Raw genomic sequence first — 14479 nt, forward strand, 5'->3', positions numbered from 1 at the left:
ATGCCCGAGAAACAGAGATGAGTCCCTGTCCTGGTGGAGATTCAAATTCAGCAGGAGTATGAGAGTAGCAGATGAGCAAATACGAAGGGGTGAGCATTAGAGATGCAGGAAGTGATATGGAGGTCCCAGGAAGGGTGCGTAACCGGACCCTGTGGAGAGTCTTGAAAGGTTTCACCAATAAAATAATATTTAAGCTGAGTCCTGAAAACTCCAAAGAAGTTAGCGAGGCAACGAGAAAGAGGAAGGGGAGGAAGGGAGTCACCCACATACAAGTGAAACTGATGCACAAATGAAAGCATACACCTGGTATGGATACAGATGAGAGTGGGTGATGGCAAAAGGTGTGCCGGAGAGGAGACGGGGCCGTGCCACACAGGTCCCGTGCATGAACTTGACTTAGGGGCTGTGTCTCCATGCCTGAGATGACACGCAGCCCCCACTGGCATAGACTCAGGACACCTTTGCCACACCATCCAGCCCGCGTGCTCTCTGTTGAGTGGGACCCTGGCCCTTAATCATGCTACTAATCTTATGAGGCTTATCCCACACAGACTGGGGACCCTGATTCTGGAATGCTCCTACTCTTGCTCCTGTTATGCTTCTGTGATTTTTATCCTTGCTTTCTTTCTGCTTTGGTTTGATTCTTTTTAACTTAAAGGAAACCTCCAAAATGAGTTTGTGTTTGTAGAAACTATTCATTTCTGTTTTTTTTTATAAATGGAGTTTTATATTCCTGTTTCTTCTTTTTTAAAATATAAATCGAAATTCAGAGAAGCAAAGTACCAAGAGCCAATTTACTTTTTCATTTAATGTAGAAAGTCTATAAGAAGTGATATAGATACTAAAATATTCACGTAGGATTTTAAAAATACAACATTGGGAAGAGTAGAATACTTCCAAAGAGAATATGTGTTTCTGGAGGAACAAGAAAAATGATGGACTAAAGCAAATCTCAGGACACAGATTTTATAATGTCTAAAGGATATTGACTCTGACACCAGTCAACCACAATAAGTGACTAATTTTATTATAGCCTTTGGAAAGAACTCTACACCCCAGGTGATTGTACAACAACTATAAACATTTGACTGGAGTTCTCTCTAGTACAGAAGATTTTTCTTATCTGTCTGGTTATGGCTATAGTTTTGACCTTCTCTATGTTACTCTTCCAGAGAATATTCTTAACTCTACCCTGAAGTTCTATCTCAGGGTATTTTTGAAGCAACTGCATGAGTTAAAAGTTGCTATCGGGGTTAAACTCTTGTGTTGCCCTTAAAGTAAGGATTTTTGAAAAGGGATATTTATTTACTTCTAGCCACTATTTTGTTAACATGTGTTCAATTTAACAACTCTCTCTTTGAGCGTCCGCCATTGGGAAATACAAATTTGGCATTCTATCCAAAAGAATATGGAAGGGTCCAATTTGGGCCATCCCCTGCACTTATCAAAGCAAATGTTTCCAACTTGTTCTAGGAGTTCTGTGTGCTACATTCTGCCAGCAATTGCTTCTATTAAATGCTCAGGGTGTGGAATCCATCTCAATGTCCTACTAATAAAGCCATGCTTTATTAGAACATCTGTCAGGATTTCTCTCATTACCAGTTATCCTTTCTGAGTCATGAATATAAAATGTATGAAACGAAAGCAACCATCTATATGATACTAAATATGAAATAAATTCAATAAATCTGGTCAGAACTTCAGTTTAACTCTGATTTTAAAAAATTATAGATAAAATGATAGCTTTTGACCTAAAAGTATTCAAGGTCTGAGTGTTTCACCTTCAGAATGTCTACTAATATCTCTTAAGGTGATTTGTCTATAAGTTATAAGCATTATTTGTCTCACAATGTTTTTAGACAATTTACGTGATTTTAGATGTGTATATATTAAAAATTAAGCTAGCGAGGGAGTCAACGTGGCAGGCAAGTAGTGGGACCCAAACTTCCTTTGTCTCTCAAACACAACAGTATTGAGGCCAGAAGACCTGAAATTCCAGGATTCAGACTACAGAGTGACAGAAACATTTCCAGAGGCCCATGGGGACAACTTGTTGGGCAATAGGTACGTGATTACGAATTGGTAGAGATAAAACGGGTGGCCTAGACACAGAGGGGAGGGATCTCCTTCTGTGGAGAGACAGAAGAAAGAGAAAGAGAGGCTGTGGAAGTGTAGGGTTGTATTTGGATGAGAGAAAAACGTCCTCAAACCATGGACCCGATGCGGGAACAGAAAAAATGGAGAAAGAGCCAATTTCTAACTTGCAAGTAGCTTCAAGAGTGAAGATCTAGGATTTCAAGGGTTTCTCTGGACTTGGGCTGGCCACGCAGTGCATGTGCTGGGGGCGGGGAGGGGAGAGTCAGCCCCAGGCTCAGTAGCAAGCTCAGAGGTGCAGTTGGAGGGAGCAGCCCTCTCCATCCAGTGCTGTAGGAAGAAGGTTTATAGTCGCTCCAAGGACAAAAGACCCTCGGGCACCCATCAGGTGCCTGCCCACCTTTGTTGGCTGGGCAGAGTGGCACTACTCCAGAACTGGGGTGTGGCAGTACCCTGGCACTGTGAGGATGGCCTGAACAGAGCCCAGTCCAGGGAGAGGAGACTGGGGTGTCTCCATTTTTCTCCCCATAACCAACATGGCGGGGCTTCACGGAATGGACAGCAGGCCCACAGTACGCCAAACCAAGCCTACACAAACCAAGCCCTTCCGTGCCTGGTAACTGTGGATCTAACAGAGCAAGACTGACACTGACCTAACCAGATGGCCCCTCCTCCAGACCAGAACAGCCACCAGTTCCAAGGCACCATCAGATATTGGTTCAGCATTTTTGCATATTCTGATTTCATTCTTGGTCATTTCATATATATATATATATATATATATATATATATATGTATGTATTTTTTTTCTTTCTTTTCTTCCTCTCATTTCTTTCCTTCTCTATCTCGGTTGTCGATTTGTTTAAGCAGACATTTTTAATCTATTCTTTTTACATCTCTTATGTATCTCCTTCATTCTCTCCACCCCCCTCCCCCCCCACCCCCTTGCTGACTAGGAAAAATATTCAGCCAAGAATCCTTTATCCAGCAAGGCTGTCATCCAGAAAAGAAGGAGAGATAAAGCTTTCCCAGACAAACAAAAACTGAAGGAGTTTGTGACCACTAACCCAGCCCTGCAAGGAACCTAAGGAGGACTCTGTGAGAAGAACGTTGCAAAGACTACAAAGGACCAGAGACATCACCACGAGCATGCAACCTACAGATAACACAATGACACTAAGTCCATACCTTTCAAAAATAACTCTGAATGTAAATGGACTAAATGCCCCAATCAAAAACATAAGGTATAAAGAATGGATTAAAAAAAAACCAAGATCCATCTATACGCTGTGTACAAGAGACTCATTTTAGAAATGAGGACACTTTCAGATTGAAAGTGAGGGGATGGAGAACCATCTACCATGCTACTGGAAGTCAAAAGAAAACTGGAGTAGCCATACTTATATCAGACAAATTAGATTTTAAACTAAAGGTTGTAACAAGAGATGAAGAAGGGCATTATATCATAATTATAGGGTCTATCCATCAAGAAGAGCTAACAATTATAGATGTTTGTGCCCCTAACTTGGATTTACCCAAATATATAAATCAATTAATCATATATAACATAAGCAATCTTATTGATAAGCATACAGTAATTGCAGGGGACTTTAATACTCCACTTAGAGCAATGGACAGATCATCTAACCAGAAAATCATTAAAGGAACAATGGCCTTGAATGATACACTGGACCAGATGCACTTGACAGATATATGCAGAACTTTTCATCCCAAAACAGCAGAATATACATTCTTCTCGAGTGCCCATGGAACATTCTCCAAGATAGATCACATACTGGGTCACAAAACAGCTTTCAATAAATACAAAAGAATAGAGATCATACCATGCATATTTTCAGATCACAACACTATGAAACTTGAAGTCAACCACAAGAAAAAATTTGGAAAGCCAGAAAATGCATGGAGGTTAAAGAACATCCTACTAAAGAATAAATGGGTCAACCAGGCAATTAAAGAAGAAATTAAAAACATATATGGAAGCAAACGAAAATGAAAATATGACAGTCCAAACACTTTGGGATGCAGCAAAGGCAGTCCTAAGAGGAAAATACATTGCAGTCCAGGCTTATCTCAAGAAACAAGAAAAATCCCAAACACAAAACCTAACTACATGCCAAAAGGAACTAGAAGCAGAAGAGCAAACTAACCCCAAAGCCAGCAGCAGAAGAAAAATAATAAAGATTAGACCAGAAATAAACAATATAGAATCCAAAAAACAGTAGAAGAGATCAATGAATGTAAAAACTGGTGTTTTGAAAAGTAAACAAAATTGACAAACCCTTAGCCAGACTTCTCAAAAAGAAAAGAGAGGACCCAAACAGATAAAATCACGAATGAAAGAGGAGAGATCACAACCAACACCACAGAAATAAGAACAATCATTAGAGAATACTATGAAAAATTATATGTCAACAGATTGGACAACCTGGAGAAAATGGACAAATTCCTAGACACCCACACAGTACAAAAACTCAAAAAGGAAGAAATAGAAAATTTGAATAGACCCATAACCAGCAAAGAAATTGAATTGATTATCAAAAATCTCCCAACAAATACTAGTCCAGGGCCAGATGGCTTCCCAGGGGAATTCTAGCAGACATTCAAAGCAGAGTTAATACCTGTCCTTCTCAAGCTGTTCCAAAAAATCAAAACGGAAGGGAAACTTCCAGACTCATTCTATGAAGCCAGCATTACCTTCATTCCCAAACCAGAGACCCCACTAACAAGGAGAATTACAGGCTGATATCTCTGATGAACCTGGAGGCAAAATTTCTCAACAAAATACTAATTCAAAAGTATATTAAAGGAATTATTCACCATGATCAAATGGGATTCGTCCCAGGGCTGCAGGGCTGGTTCACTATTCACAAATCAATCAATGGGATACATCACATTAATGGAAGAAAGGATAAGAACCATATGATCCTGTCAATCAATGCAGAAAAAGCATTGGACAAAATACAGCATCCTTTCTTGGTAAAAACCCTCAAGAAAGTTGGGATAGAAAGAACATACCTTAACATCATAAAAACCATATATGAAAAGCCCACAGTTAATATCATCCTCAATGGGGAAAAACTGAGAGCTTTCCCCCTGAGATCAGGAACATGACCGGGATGCACTCTCACCATTGTTGTTTAATATAGTGTTGGAAGTCCTAGCCTCAGCAATCAGACAACAAAGTTAAATAAAAGGCATCCAAATTGGCAAAGAAGAAGTCACACTTTCATTTTCACTGATGACATGATATTCTACATGGAAAACCTGAAAGACTGCACCAACAAGCTGCTAGAACTGATACATGAATTCAGCAAAGTCGCAGGATACAAAATCAATGTACAGAAATCAACTGCATTTCTATACACCAATAATGAAGCAACAGAAAGAGAAATCAAGAGATCACTCCCATTTACAATTGCACCGGAGAATCATAAAATACCTAGGAATAAACCTAACCAAAGATGGAAAAGATCTGTACGCTGAAAACTATACAAAACTTATGAAAGAAATTGAACAAGACACAAAGAAATGGAAAAACATTCCATGCTCATGGATCAGGAGAACAAATACTGTCAAAATGTCAATATTACCCAAAGCAATCTGCACATTCAATGTAATCCCGATCAAAATTGCACCGGCATTCTTCCCAGAGCTAGAACAAACAATCCTTAAATTTGTATGGGACCACAAAAGACCCCAAATGGCCAAAGTAATGTTGAAAAAGAAAACCAAAGCAGGAGGCAACACAATCCTGGACTTTAGCCTCTACTACAAAGCTGTAATCATCAAGACAGTATGGTATTGGCACAAAAACAGACACATAGACCAATGGAATAGAATAGAGAGCCCAGAAATGGACCCACAAATGTATGGCCAACTAATCTTTGACAAAGCAGGAAAAGGATCCAATGGAAAAAAGACATTCTCTTTAGCAAATGGTGTTGGGAGAACTGGATAGCACCATGCCGAAGAATGAAACTGGACCACTTTTTTACGCCATACGCAAAAATAAGCTCAAAATGGATGAAAGACTTAAATGTGAGACAGGAAACCATCAAAACCCTAGAGGAGAAAACAGGCAATAACCTCTTTGACCTCAGCTGCAGCAACTTCTTACTTAACACGTCTCTGAAGGCAAGCGAAATAAAAGCAAAAATGTACTATTGGGACCTTATCTTCTGCACTGCAAGGGAAACAATCAACAAAACTAAAAGACAAATTATGGAATGGGAGAAGATACTTGCAAACGACATACCGGATAAAGGACTAGGATGCAAAATCAACAAAGAATTTACCAAACTCAACTCTCCCCAAACAAACAATCCGGTGAAGAAATGGGCATGAATAGACACTTTGCCAAAGAGGGCATCTAGGTGGCCCACAGAAACATGAAAAGATGCTCAACATCACTCATCATCAGCGAAATACAAATCAAAATCACATTGAGATACCATCTCACACCAGTCAAAGTGGCTAAAATTAAAAACTCAGGAAACAACAGATATTGGCGATAATGTGGAGAAACGGCCCTCTTGCACTGTTGGGGAGGAATGCAAACTGGTGCAGCTGCTCTGGAAAATGGTGTGGAGTTTCCTCAAAAAAATAAAATAAAATAAAAACAGAGTTACCCTACAACCCAGCAATAGCACTGCTAGGAATTTATCCAAATGCTATAGGAGTGCTTATTCATAGAGGCACACGTACCCCAATGTTTATAGCAACACTTTCAACAACAGCCAAATCATGGAAAGAGCCTAAATGTCCATCAACTGACAAATGGATAAAGAAGATGTGGTTTATATATACAACGGACTACTACTTGGCAAATGAGAAAGAGTGAAATTCTGCCATTTGCAACAACATGGATGGAACTGGAGGGTATTATGCTGAGTGAAGTAAGTCAGTCAGAGAAAGACAGATATCCTATGTTTTCACTCATATGTGGAATTTGAGAAACTTAACAGAAGACCATGGGGGAAGGGAAGGAGAAAAAATAGTTTCAAACAGAGAGGGAAGCAAACCACAAGAGACTGTTAAATACAGAGAACAAACTGAGAATTGACGGGGGGGTGGTGGGAGAGAGGGGAAAATGGGTGATGGGCACTGAGGAGGGTGCTTTTTGAGATGAGCCCTGGATGTTGTATGTAAGCAACGAATCATGGGAATTTACTCCCTAGCCAAGAGCACACTGTATATGGTGTATGATAGCTAAATTTACAATCAAATATATTTAAAAAATTAAGCCAAGAGTTGCAATAAATCTAATCGGTCAGAAAGTCAGTGTAGACCATCTAGGCCTGAAAGCCCAGCCCAGGGCTTGAACTGACAATGGATTGATGACCAGCCTTGGTTGTCCACACCAATTAAGTTAATCAAAAAAATTCCTACTCCCTCCTACCTTTGACAACCTATAAAGGATGCCAGGAAGTCAGACAGACTTCTCAATAATTCTTTCCAGAATAATTCAACCTCAGTGATGTCATTTATTGTCAAATGTTTTATTTTTACCTACTTTTGAGGGAAAAAAATCCGTAGCATTTTATTGTTTGGTGAATTTAGCACATTACATAGAAATAATTTCTATTGAGAGAAATGTGTGCAATTACAGGTAGATGAATGGAAATAAAATGATTATGATTCATCTGTGGTTGGTATTTTCCCAAAGTTGAGCGCATTTAAATTAATTCATCACTTAAAAAGACATTGTCTGAGTTGACTACAGAGAACTACAGTCATACAGAGCAACAAGTTTCCAAGTTGAAGATTAGAAGAAGAACAGGTTGTTTGCACTGGCTCTCATTCTTGTTACGACTGTTGTTATGAGAAGGGATTCATGTTGTGCCATTTTCTGTTTCTTTGCCACTTTTTTTGTCACCAGAACAAGACACGAGAATCTCAATGGCTAGTGTTATCTGTGAAAGGCAGTAAACTATTCTGCTTTAACCTTTTATATGGTCTCCTTTTGATTGACTAGCTATTCTCCCCCTTTCTCCTACGTTACCAATGGCGGTAAAGAAAAGAAGAGAAATGGCTTCCTAATCAAATGGGAGAACATTAAAAAGGTCAAAGCAGTAGAGTTGGCTGCTGGCTTTCACAGCATGGATGAAACATTTTTTTTTAAAGAAAAAAACTTATTCTTGTGACAAAGATTGCAATAAGAATAGAAAATGTCAGATCAAGAATCTATTCATGGGACAATGATTGTGATGGGGACGAAAATAGTGCACACTTTACCCTTTCTTTTTATAATCATAGTAAAGTAACTTCATGCAGTGCCGCTTGGGAGCTGAACTTGAGAATTCCGAAAGTGGGGGGAAAAAAATCAAAAGGAATAGTGAGGCATAATGTAAGAAGAATCAACATTTAAGTGACCACCCAAGGCATAGACACGTCTCAATTACAGAATGTGGGTGGTTTGAGTAAAGGTCTGGTAAAATGGGTCTGCAGATTAACCACATAGAGTTAAACAGGAATCCTATTTCAATACTTCCATTGCTTTTGAAATAGCAAACTGTGAACCTTTCTTTATTATGTAAATAATAAAACTTATTTCTAAGTACATGTAAACTGGTAAGTAGGTCATTAAAAAACCACTACGTATTATTTTTTTTTCTCTGTGACTACAAATGACAAATCACCTAATATTTCTTGCTAGGTTGTTTCCAGAGTAGAACCCTAAGCAGAGACTTGCAGGGCACTGGAATACTGTTGAATTGGACTGAATGGAGTTTAAAAAAAAAAAAAGTAATTGTTAGAAGTAGTACTGAGCAGGGGCGGCCCCTCCCAAGTTCAAAGTGGGTTTGAACGACTTGTTTTAATATGTATGACCGTTAAGATATCAGTACTCAAATAAAAATATAATGAGGAAAGCAAATAATATCTTAAGCCTGCTATGTAGTTACTGAGAAACACAGCCTTGTAATCAAATGAAAACCTTTTGGCTAGCTGTCTAACTTGATACTTCATATGTTTAAACTTTTAGTGTGTCCCTACTGTTTGCAGCCAGAGATGTGGCCCTGAGAATCTACAATTCTACCCCTGCTCAGTGACCTTTTGCTAAAACACTGTAAAGTTTGCCTGAAGTTACGAGGAAGAGGGAGCAGAAAAAGAAGGGGGGAGGAGGAGCTGAAATGGAAGAAAGAGAGAGAGAGAGAGAGAGAGAGAGAGAGAGAGAGAGAGAAAGAAAGAAAGAAAAGAAAAGAAAGAAAAGAAAGACTCATATGTATTTATACTTGTATTTGTGATATTTATGCACGTATTTGTGTATCACTGGCCTGTAACATTATATAGTTGCAGGTGTACAACTAAGGATTTGACATATGTGGATATTCCACAATGATCAACACAATTAAGGCCAGTTGCCATCTGTCACCATTCATAGTTACAAATTTCTTTCCTCGTTATGAGAACTTTTAAGATCCACTCTCTTAGCAGCTTTCAAATAAACAATACGGTCTTATTAGCTACAGTCACCGTGCTGCATATTACATCCTCAGAACTTACTTATTTTACCTGTGGCCTTGGACCACCTTCACCCATTTCACTCTCCTCCCGCTCCCACCCCCAGCCCTCTGCCCGGTTACCACCAATCTGTCCTGTATCTATGAGTTTGCTTTTCTAGATTCCTCAGATAAGTGAGATCATATGGTATTTGTCTTTCTTTGTTTGAGTTATTTCGTTTGGTATAAGGTCCTCAAGGTGCATCCATGGTGTTGCCATGTTGCAAGTGGCATATTCATGATTTTTTATTAACCTTATTTGTATTGGGAAAGGATACTCGATAACAGACCGTGACTTTAAGACTTCAGAAGAGAAGAATTTGATGGATTAAGATTTTTTTTTTAATGATCCTATGATTCTTTTGAACAGAGAGCGGCAGATTTATCATCCACAACTTGAGACCACTAAGTGTACTTGTCCCAGAGAATTTGGGGTTTCTTTTCCATTTGTGGGAAGATCCTCAGAGATCAAGGCTGAATCTTGGCCTCCAGCATAAACATTAGTTCTAAACTGATGGTCCACATGCTATATTAGTATTTACATTGCATGATATTATGTAGCGAAACCCGCAAACCCCGGAAATTCTGGAATACACAGACTTGGAAACACATAAACAGTAAGGTTCAGTTCAAAGTCTTACGTGTGTTATACATTTAAGTTTGCCATCACCGTATGACTTTAAAAAAAAGCTCCTTGCAGTTTAGATTGTCAGTTTCTTGAGGGAAGGGACCCTGACTACTCACTCCCAACGCAGGGTCTGAGATCTAGTAGGCACTCCATCAATATAAATGGAGGAATTCACGGTTATGTTAAAGAGGCACTTGTGAGCAGTGAGCTCGGAAGGCTGGAAGTTCACACACTCAAACGTGGTGGGGATGTTCCATTATGACGTTTCAGTAAGAGCTCCCAGGATGCTAGAAGTCAACGAGACCTCTTAATGATGCCTGTTTTTGAGTGAGCATAACAAAACTTCACCGGGGAAATAGCAATGGCTGCCATTCTTTTGAAAGGACACATTCATGCCATGGTTTGCGTGTGGTTTTGATGTTTTTATTAGCTGTTTTTAAAGTTTATGTATTTATTTTGAGAGAGACAGAGGCAGCGTGAGGGAGGGAGGGGCAGAGAGAGAGAGAGGGAGAGAAGGAGAATCCCAAGCAGGCTCCACAACTGTCAGTGCAGAGCCCATCACGGGGCTCGAACTCATGAAACTGTGAGATCGTGACCTGAGCCGAAACCAAGAGCCGGATGTTCACCCGACTGAGCCACCCAGGCACCCCTGCCTATGGTTTTGATTTTAAGACTTTTGGAAGACCCTTTCCCACAGATGCCTAAGCACTTCCCTTAGGATGACTGCAACACTTTACGGGAGACCCTGAAGACTAAAGTCATGACCCGGTTCTAATGCAAGTGTCCCGAAAGGATCAACTCCCAGCACCTAAGAATCATCAGGTGCTCAGTATAACCTGTTCTCCAGCTCCTGTGCTGCAAACAGGCTCTGCAGAGAGGACATTTCCTTGTGGTGGAAGATACCAGAAGTGGTGAGGTTGGGGACTTAGCACACTCACAATGTTGGGAGAACACCGCCATGAAAAAGAGACCATGTTACAATTATTGGAACGGATGCAAATGACTTTCCTTTTCACACCTTTCTCTGGGATCCAGTGGCAATACCTTTTTCAAAAAATAAATGTAATCGTCTCCTCCTTGTTTTGTGTTTCTGCCTGCACTGAACTTCCTGCCTCGGTGACCTGAAGCACACTCATCAGGATTAACCCTGCCTTGGGGACTCTTCCTCTCCTCTCCTCTCCTAACAGGCTGCCTCTCCTCTAGTCAACCCAGAGGTGTTCAAGTACTAACCCAGCGGTGTTCAAACCCAGGAAAGCCTAACGTGTGCTTTCGTTTAGCATTCTGATTCTTTCTACTCTACGAGGGAAAAGCATTTTTCTCTCTTAGCCTTATTAACTGTTGAAAAGAGCGTTTACGTTCTTAATTTATGTTCTGAAAGCATGTCAGTTTCTGTCTTTGTCTTTTGGAAGCCGTGATTCACAAACAACGCTGAGTACATTAGCTGCCTAGGGGGATGTAACCGGGGTGGCCCTTGGTTTGATGTAAAAGCAGGAGTGCCTGTAACATCTTGAGAACAGGCAAATGTTTTTAAGCTACAGGAAAGAGATTTTGATATGATCTGGAATTCTTTGGCTAACTGGAGGCCAAATCACACTGAATGAATTGGATGCCAGTGTGAATAATGAGAAATCATCTATCTCTCCAGCAGATGCCCATTTGTTCTAACCTCCTGCCTCATTTAATGTAAATATTCAAATTGACCTTTATTTTTCCATAGTCTCATGGATTGCCCTTGAAATATAATATCCGAGAATCTGGTTTATGGGGTAGCTTCGCAGCACAGTAATTCTTGCTTTTAAAGGATCCTAATTTCATTATAAAAACCTAAAATGACTTTCTATAGATATAATCCTGATGAAAATTTAAAAACGATCAGAGTCAAGACCACGTTAGATGCAAGCATGGAAAAGAAGCAGGTGATTGATGGAAGACATGCACCACGATCTTCTGTTCATGGACACGGTTTTGAGAAATTTAGAACGGGATAGAAATTAATGGGCCTGCTTTACCTATTCAGACTGGGTGGATATTCATTATAAACTCTTTAGAACAAAAAAGGAAAGAGAAGTTATTTTTCTACTTGTCATCTGCTCTCTTCAATTCCTCAGAAGAATCGACCCAAATATCCTTTTGGCTGCACAGTGGCTGGGAAGTAATGGTCTTGCAGTTTTAGGGAGTCTGGATTTGCCAGGGACCATAGACATCCTTTGCTCGAGCTCGGACCAAATGGAGAAACCTAGGTAGCAAAATCCATGAGAGTTGACCATACAGCCCCCGCTTGTCTGTGGTTAGTGATGGGGAATTATTTTCAAGGAAATCTACTTTCTTTTTGAGTAACTGTTACCGGGAGAATGAAATTTTCACTATACGAGTTACAACTGTTTCTCTGCAATTTTCAACGCTTACATTTGGTTCTGCTTTCTGGAACATCATTGAATGAATTGAATTTTACATGGAGACTATTCATATACGCAGCTACGTGGAGACTATTCATGTATGTGGCATGCTGGGTTTTGAAATCACACATTCTGGGCTTCTTCAGCTGCTCCTGATATCCAGGTTGCTCCCTTGGGATGGGCTGTCTCTTGCCAATGTCTCTCCTAAGGTTACACTGGTCAGAACTAAACGTGTGTATCCAAATGGCATCTGAATAACAAAGAGTATGAGGGGGTCTTTCACCTCCTTTAATCTGAAATCCCTACTTCTTGTGATGTAGCCTAGAATACCCTGTTCTTTTCAGCATTTGCTAACTGAGCTCATAATCGTCTAAAAACCCAGGTGTTTTCCATCAAAAGCTCCTGACAAATCAGCTCCTCTCCCTTCTGTACTAGTGCAAACATTTGAAGGGAAAAATAATTATATTAAGGGCACTGTTAATAGTCTTATAGGGAGATAAAATCATAGCATTTTAGAATTGAATATGACTGCAGAAGTCATCTAGTATGATCATTCAATATTTCAGAGGAGAAATTTAAAAGTACAGAGACAATAAGAGCATTGAGCAAAGAGCATGTGATAGTGTACATTGAGGCAGGGCTAGGCCCTCAATCTTTAGATTTGCTGAGAACAGAAGTATTGTTTAATAATTTGCTAACTAAGGCAGAAAAAGAACAGTCTACTGAGTGTTGATAAAGCGAACTGGTTGAGCCAACTGGCTAATTTTAATCATTGTTATCATTAAATTAAGTAAGCTACATCCAGCTACAGATTTAAATGGTAAAAGGCATCTTGACATTTCTTTAACATGAAAATATAGAATTGCGTCCTCTTCTGAATACTCAGCCCCTGGCCACTTTAGGGTCTCAATGGGATTATGCTACTCTATCACTTTTTTTTTTTTTTTCTCTTCTTACTTCTTTCAAGTGGCAAAAGGACAGAGTAGCAGAAAAAAAGATGCAGTGGAACTAGAAACAGGAAACCACAGAAGAGAAACTGTTTCTTTATCTTGCTCCCTGGCAGTTATTCCTGTTATAACAGCGAGAGAGGGAGTGAGGCGGGTTTTGTCAGATAAGCGGCAAGAGGTGCTTTGAGAGGTTGAGTACAAACTCCCTGAACATTTAGAATTCATTTTGAGGAGAGAGAACATTTCAGGACTAGTGAGAAAGGTATGGAATTGGGCCCCAAGTTCGTTGCTATGAGTCGGGGGCGGGGTCAGAAAAGTGTCACGCGGTTGATCGCAAGTCCGTGGATATAAGCCAATTGCCTGTGGAACTGAACATGCTTAGATTCTAATTCCGTGGGCATGGAAAGGCTCCAGAGCTTTCAAGAAATGTTCCCCAAGTTAGTATGATATAAAGTCAAGGTTAATAACCACTGATATGTGGTTAAGAGCCCAGGCTATGCAGTCAGTCGCCTCATTTGCATCTAAGCTCATCTCTTACTAACTACACGCCTTTGTACTAGTTAGATATCCCCCCGAAGCTCCAAAATTGGCATGGGGGCAGCAAAATGTGAGACTCTGCTGGGAGGGGCGGATTTTATGGGCTGGCAAACAAGAGGTGGTGTATCAGAGGAACAGAAAGGGCCGAAGTGTACCCCTCGTTGTAAAAGAACAGTCTAGAATGCCATAGAAGCTATCGGATTAAGAGAGGAGATCAAGCATTCCAAGAGGTTAATGTGCAGTGAATGCCTGTTCTGTCCCATTATTTCATTTAATCCTCAGACCCAATTTATGAACTCTTTACTAATGTTATTTCATTTTCAGGCAGGGCAGTCAGGAGGAGGAGTGCTTATCAGA

Source organism: Panthera tigris, chromosome F2 (genome assembly GCF_018350195.1).
Source record: "Panthera tigris isolate Pti1 chromosome F2, P.tigris_Pti1_mat1.1, whole genome shotgun sequence".
In the NCBI taxonomy this organism is placed as follows: domain Eukaryota; kingdom Metazoa; phylum Chordata; class Mammalia; order Carnivora; family Felidae; genus Panthera; species Panthera tigris.